At 35.4% G+C, this 7,860-nt stretch overlaps 1 long non-coding RNA gene across 1 annotated transcript; it reads left to right on the top strand.

Moving 5' to 3' along the window:
- The first annotated feature begins 3,365 nt into the window (after positions 1-3,365).
- LOC141487324 (uncharacterized) lies at positions 3,366-4,312 on the top strand. The gene is made up of 2 exons (XR_012468331.1): positions 3,366-3,734; positions 3,792-4,312. It is a non-coding gene; the product is annotated as an uncharacterized lncRNA (long non-coding RNA).
- The last annotated feature ends 3,548 nt before the right edge of the window (positions 4,313-7,860 follow it).

The following is a 7,860-nucleotide window of genomic DNA, read 5'->3' as shown; positions in this document are numbered from 1 at the left end:
TATTGCGACATGTTAAAGTTCATGCCGAGAATATATTTAGGTGTGGAAAATATGTGTCTTTTTCGCTGTAAAATGGTTTGTTGTGACTGTACGCATTGTTCTGGAGAATTTCCAAACCCCATTTAGCATGATGCTCGCAAAGAATGAACTCTGTATTCATTTTCATAGTCAAACCACACTCCACCGTCAGATATTGCAATATAGTGTTGCATTTCAAATGATTAGATTGTATTGCAATACGTGAGAGTTCTTGTTAGGCGAGCATATGCATGTGTGAGAAATATCAATCTATTCTACTGCAAAATGGCATGTGTTGACCCTACGCATCTCTTTCGGAAACTCCGCAAATATCCGTATAGCATAACCTTGACAGTGAATAAACTCACGTTGAGTCTCAAGCCCAAACCAAACTGATTTTCAGTTGAAATCATATCAATATCATCTATTATATGGCTTCAGATTTGTAATAGATTATGTTTCGAAAAGACAAATGTAGTGTGACATTTTCAAATATTACATCGTTTTTAGGCCTGCGGAAGTTCATGCAGGGGCATGCATATGTGTGAGACATATCAATCTGTTCTCCTGTAAGATGTCAAGTGTTGACACTACATGTCTACAAATTTCCGCCTAGCATGACATTGGCAGAGAAGTCAAAGTCAAATTTTATTAATAATTTTTGATACATGAATGTATATATATAACACGTCACATTTTACAACAGATATTTTATCTAATGTCACTTATATCAATAACAGCACATGTTACACAAAAATATTATCTTCATAGTCTTTCAGGGAGTAAAAACAACTTGTTACCAAAAAGTCTTTGACTTTTTTCTTGAATTTGAGAAAAATTGTTTCACTTCTGATGTTGTGTGTTAATGAGTTGAAATATTTTGCCCCGGCATAAAGTGGTGAACTTTTGTAGTCATTACGTTTTATTTTTTTCTGATGGAAGTCGTTCCTCCGTCTCGTTTGATAAGAGTGAATTTCCTCATTTCTTGTTAGCAAATGGGAATGTACATGAACGTAGCTTAATATTTTGTGAAGGTAAATATATGGTAAATATGAAAAATGTTTTGTCTTGGAATGTTTTCTCACAAGATTCTCTGTATTTGAGATCAAAGTTAGTCTAATGAAGCGTTTTTGCATTATAAAGATTCTATTTATTTCTGATGAGTATCCCAAATGGTATTATTTATATCAGGCTTAGAATACACTAGAACATAGTATATATCCAAGAGATTATGTCTCAAAAAATTTGATTTCATTGTTGGGATGGAAAAATACATTTTTTCAGAGAAGTACACAAATATTCGATGTGATTATTGAAAGACAATTTATTGTCAAGTTGTGTTCCAAGGAATTTTGTATATTCTGTTGTTTCGAAACCTAGATTTATTCGGAGAGAGCGCTGATATTTGAAACTGGATAAATGTTGTTTTATCTTCATTATTTATTAAATGATTGTTTCTACACCAACATTCGAATTAATTGATTACTAGTTTTGTTTATCTTCAATTCCATTTAGACCTGAGGACGTCACAATGATTGTTGTGTCATCGGCATACATGGAAACTCGACCCTCGAGAAAAACCTAGCATTCAGTTTCAAGGTTAAACCAAACTTCAACATCAGATCTGGCCAATATGTGGGGAAAAAGAGACCAAAGTGAGGTGATACACATTTTTCAGTTGAATTTACGTCAATATCATCTACTATGTTGCTTCAAATTATGATGTAATTATATTTCAGAAAAATATAGTGTAGCATTTTTAATCATTAATGAATATGTGGTAGTTCATGTTAGACATGCATATAAGTGAAAAATGTCAGTCCGTTCTCCTGTAAAATGTTATGTGTTGAGTCTACGCATCTGTTATGGATACCTCACACACATCCGTCTAGCATGACGTCGATAGATAATAACCTTGCATTTATTTCAAAGTCAAATCAAACTTGATGGCTAAATATGTTAATGAGAAGTGAATGAATTAATTTTCGATCAAAGTGATGGCATATTCTACTTTTCAGATATAGTTACGCCGATATCATATGCTGTGAAGGTCGTAACGGAATGCAAAAGTTACGTGCAATATCAAAATCGACAAGTTTTTTGTTAAACGTTACCAAAAAATATAGGTACAAACTATAGAAAATCGGTTCATCAAAGCAGTTGTCTCTTCCGACAATTTTTTAATTCTAACTAAACCCCAATATTTTCTCAATCCTAAAATATTTGTCTTCCGAATATGTATTCTGTAATTCAATTCCAATCTTTTCAGTGTTTTTCCTACATAAAATATACCTAAATAATAACTGTTATTTTATTCGTCACAATGATTACAGCATTGCACAAGATTCAGATCTTAAATTCTATTGGATAGTTACAAACAACAAGAATTCACTCTCTGAACTCTTATTTCTTATCACTTGTGCTTTATTGGTTTGATTTATGTTGAATCTTCAGTTCACCCTACTTCAACACCTGTCTTAAATTTCAATCCGCCTCAACCTTACCTTTAAGATTAATACTTCACGAGATTCGACAATATCTACACATGCACGTTATTTACTCTCTTCAGTTCATACTAAATTACAATTCGTCCTAACCTTACCTTGACACAACTCAAGTTGATAATTTTCAAGTTAATACTTCACGAGATTTCACAATATTGTTCATCAAATGCACGTTATTTAATCTTCCCACTCCACAATACTTCAACACCTGTCTTAAATAGATTACAACATCACGGCTTTTGGCCGTTCACCCACACACAGACCCTACTCTTTAATATGGAACAGGTAGTTTGGGAAATTATTCAACCCACACGAGGGTGGCGATGACTGAATTTCATCTTTAATGCCAGATTGTATTGGGTCGAGCGCGCAGACTTATTTTATTTTTATTTTCAATACAGTGGATCGTGCGACATCTGAATGGTGTATGAAATCTTGTGGATCTGGGGAAATCTGGCAACACTGTCTTATGGAGATTCCCATGTTGGGACAAAAATTTGTAAAACGGAGCTTGGCTTTTTACCCTAAATTTACATGGTATTTCCCATAAGGCGGTGTTGCCATTTGCCCCGTACTCTCTTAGTTCCTCTACTCATTTGAAATGCTACAACACAGAATAATCGATACCTTTTACTTAATACTATTTCAAGAGAGAACACACTGTATAGAAAAATAAAAAAAAAAACGAACAAACCAATATTCAGAGTATTCATTTTCACATCCAGGAAACATCAAAATGTTCGGAGAACCAATAAAGTCCATTTGATGGTATGTTTCTTATTTCGCGATTAAATTAATTTCTGGTGATTTTCCAATATCAGCTATGGCTCATACTGTCAGTATGTACACTCTAAAAACATCAGTTTTAATGAATATGAAAAATAATATAGCAGACATCAGTTAACATTTTGAACACCTCTGATTGTCTTATCGTATCCTAAACTTTGTCTCTCCGTGGGTGCTGCCCTCAGTGAATATTTCCGTAGCGTGACGGTATTTCATGTTCCCTTTAAAATTGCCATTCCTAGCCAAGAAACTGAAGAGTTCAAATGAGAAGCATTGTCGAGATCACACAAGGAAAATAAGTTTTTGTGGTGGTATCATGAGTTCATGGATCTATAAAACATCACAGATTACGAGCCTTGTTTAGTGAAAAATCTCAGCAAATATTTTTTTGGACCCTTTCCACTTTGAGGCCACATTCCACCAACGGTAAGATAATAAAAACTGAAGTTCCAAGTGCCCAAATAAGCCCTTTTTCATTTTCAGGCCTCTTTTTCCTTCTCCTCAATTTTATTTATTATATTGATTTCTACCTGAAATCATCATTTGATGTACAAAAGTAGAAGAATAGTACCGACCGGCATTTTGGATCCTTTCAATTTCAACTGTCACCTATGGTAGTTTCTGACCACTCTTTTGTGAAATTCATCAGTAATCATCCTTGGGAAATTGGACGAAGTCTATGTAACCGGCGGCCCTCGAAAGAAATTCCAGATAAGCTATATATATATATTTTTTTTTTATTTATTTTTTTATTTGCGCTCCAACGAATATTTCGCAAGAAAAAAATATTCTATACAGTTTCTGTTTTACCGAAATTCAGATTAGGAAATATCAGGATTTTATTACTATTTCCAAGGTGTAAGGCAAAGGTATACGTATACGATTGCATATTGCTACAGGAAGAAATATCCTGAAATATATTTTTTTTTGAGATTGAACATAATGTATGATATATGTATTTCTACAATGTTTTTCATAATAAATGTTTAGTGTGTGTTCAGAAATCTGTTGCATATCTTTTTATATATATTTTTTTTCACGACATCATTGATCCTTATAGTTATATTTATCAGTTACATAATTATACATATATATATATATATATATATATATATATATATATATATATATATATATATATATATATATTCTCTTTTGATAACTAAACTGATTGGCGCCCAAAGAGGTTAATTTTGTATTTTTTCGTGCAACTCACGACCCATAGCTCACTCGTAAAAACTGAGTAACCGTTTGCAACTGTATTTGTTTTATTTTATTCTCTTTGATTTTTCAAACAACCAAGGTTATAAGATACTCCGTGAATTTTGGCGATGGCTCTTTAATGGACTCTTTGGCCTGTCTCATGCGCCTTATTTCACCATTTTCGAGATTGTTTTTCCTTTCAGTTGCTGTTACAAGTTTTTCGCAGCGCTTTTGCTGTAGCACAAAAGGGTTCTGGGCCAATGGGGGAGCATCGTGCTAGTGAATCAGCCTCTTCGTTGCCTTTTCATCCTGTATGCCTGGTACCCAGGCTAATGACAGTCTGTTTTGACTACCTAGTCCTTGTAGCTTTTCTAGGTAGTTCCAGACCAGTTTGGAATTGACCTGCATGGAGCTAATTGCTTTTATAGCTGCTTGGCTATCAGTGTATATTGCAATAAGTTTTTTCCTTAAACTCCTGCCTTAGTAACTCTTCTGCGCAGTGACGTATTGATGCCGTTTCTGCCTGGAATATCGTCACTTTTTTACCTAAGCTTAGTGAGACTTTTGTATTCGGTTTAGTTATATGGATTCCTGCTCCTACACCTCCTTCAGTTTTTGAGCTGTCTGTGTAACAGGCAATCTCTGCATTTATTGGAAGTCCTTCCTTCTATGCCTCTCTGCCTGTTATGATTGTTTTGAAGTTTTTTCCGAAACTATACTGGGGAAGCATCTCATCCGATGGCATTCCCATTATGGGGTCGTTTTCCAACTCTTTGTTTAGCTCGTTGTACTTCTTACCGTGCAGCATGCTTATAGGCATTTGCTCTCTGGTCAGTCTACTGATGACTGACCTGGCTTCCCCTTGAATATATAGATGTACTGGCGTTAGGTTCAGCAAGACTTCTAATGCGGCTGTTGGGGTGGTTCTCATAGCGCCCGTGGCAGCCAGGCAAGCTTGCCTTTGAATGCCACTCAGCCTTCGAATCGCCCCAGCCTGCTGAGTCTTTGGCCAGCATAACACCGAGCCATATGCTATCATGGGTAAAATAACCCTGGTATATAGCCATATGGTCATTTTTGGTTGTAAACCCCAATTTTTTCCGCACATCCTTCTACACAAGTTGAAGGCTATCGTGCTTTTTTGGATTATTTTTTGTAGGTGTTGATTCCATGTCAACTTGTGGTCAAAAATGACTCCCAAGTATTTTACCTCTTGTGCAATTGGAATTTCTACCCCGTGCAGTACTGGTGGCTTCAGCCCTCTAAGTAATTTCTTTTTTGTAAAGACTACTAGTGTAGTTTTGAGAGGGTTTACTGTTAGTTTCTTCTCCTGGCACCATTTATCTATCATGATTAGAGCCGTTTGTGTGTGCTCCGAGACAGTTCTTGCGAATTTGCGATAATCGCGAGGTCATCGGCATATCCTAAACAATGCATACCTTTGGATTTCAGCTTCATTTGTAGTTCGTCCACTAGGATAGCCCACAGTAAGGGCGGTAATACCCCTCTTTGTGGACACCCCTTGCCTAGCTGTGACTGTGGTTTCGCCTATGGATGATATGATTACCCTTGTTTCCAAACTGGCATTTATCCACTTACATAGGAGGATTGTAACCCCTTTTCTATCTAGAGCTTTGGTGATGGACTCTGTAGATGTCAATGAATGTTGCCATGGCTATCTCCTTATCCTCTAAGGATTTTGTTAGTAGTCTGTTGAGATTATCTAATGCCAGATCTGTTGACTTACCTGGCTGGTACGCATTTAGGCGTTCGTTGAGAGGGTTTATTAATAATACCTCATCTCTTATATATCTATCTATCAGTCTTTCCAGTGTTTTGAGCAGGAAAGACACTAGACCAACTGGTCGGTATGACTTGGGCGTCATTTCGTTTACCTTCTCTTATATGAGTTATAAAGCTTCAAATCTTTTTTGTAACATATTTCAATATCAATATATTATTCTCACGAAAAACTCCAGACATCACCAGAAGATGGCAAATGAGATTTGCCAAAACGTTGTCATAATTATCCGTGTTCTGTGTTTTTACCCTCGTAAAAATTATTCTTACAGCGTTTCGGCAAAGTCTCATTTGCCTTCTTCTGGTGATGTCTGGAGTCTAGTTGGAAAACTCCAAGACATTGTCAGAATATATCATTAGATTCAGTCTGTGATGATTACTTCATACCGGAAGCCTTCGTTTCCATATGTAACGTAAAAATATGTTGAAAGATAAAATTCAAATCTTCTCTCATAATCATGTCTGGCATCAGAACTCTCCACTATACCCTCATTTATTATTTTTTCATGGTTTTCATCAATATTCTAATGTTTCTCTCGTTAACTTGCAGTACCATCTTAGTCCAAACACGCCATTTGAGTCTCATTGTATCCAAGGTTATCCAGTTCTGGGCCATTATCCCACCACTATGACTTCACAATGATATTCAGAAGACCTTCAGGGGACCGCCTGATGCTTTATTATGATCATTTAATAAAAATTTTTCAGTTGGAAATTGACAATGATACTCGAATTGTGAATTTAACTTAGGGATTTTCGTAATCGCTATAAGCGGTTGTAATTCACATGTTCACAGAAACGGATTCGTAATAGTGCTGATTTGGAGGGTTGTACGATGACATCAGGCGAATTAGTAATTTATGTTGAAAAGAGTGAATCTAATCACTTTGCTGATGCATATGCTATTACGTCCAACTCGGCTAGAGGTTAGAAGTACAGAACTTTCTGATCTTTCAATTTTCTTCAATTGTGGGGAAAACGTCCTTGGTGGTATTCATTTTACTGTTATGTGAAGAGGACCAATAAGGCCAGAACTTATAATTTATTTCAACTCATAATGTTATTTTGAACCTATTTCAAATTTTTATAAAAAAATACATATAAATCTCCATAAAAAATCATGATTATGATGCTATAATGTTGTGAGCTGATGCATAGTACTATGGGTAGGCATTTTTCAATTATGATGTGATATAATCTTGCAAAATTGAGTTCTCAGTCTTTCTCAAAAATATTTCCGATTTACATATGACAGAAACCTTCTGTTTCATATAACTCCAATATACTTGTATTTATTTCAGTTGTTTACTATTTATGCTATTACTCAACAACCAAACTTCACAAAAACACGTTCCCATCAATTATCTCCATTTCATTTCCCAGCTTTATGAATGGTTGCTACTTGTGATTTAACAAAGTTGGGTGGCGCCCTCTTCAATGTTAATTTGAATTTGATGAAAATAATTTTTTAACGAACCCATAGTGCTCTCCGGCCAAAAGCTGCCGTTCGCAAATAAATGTACAGCGGATCATTGACTTATCAATGATT

This window comes from Leptinotarsa decemlineata, unplaced genomic scaffold (assembly GCF_025532065.1).
Source record: "Leptinotarsa decemlineata unplaced genomic scaffold, Ldec_3_MD MMD2_P_RNA_scaffold_2, whole genome shotgun sequence".
Lineage (NCBI taxonomy): Eukaryota > Metazoa > Arthropoda > Insecta > Coleoptera > Chrysomelidae > Leptinotarsa > Leptinotarsa decemlineata.
The sequence above is the reverse complement of the archived record's forward strand: the minus strand, read 5'-3'. Positions and strand labels throughout refer to the sequence as shown.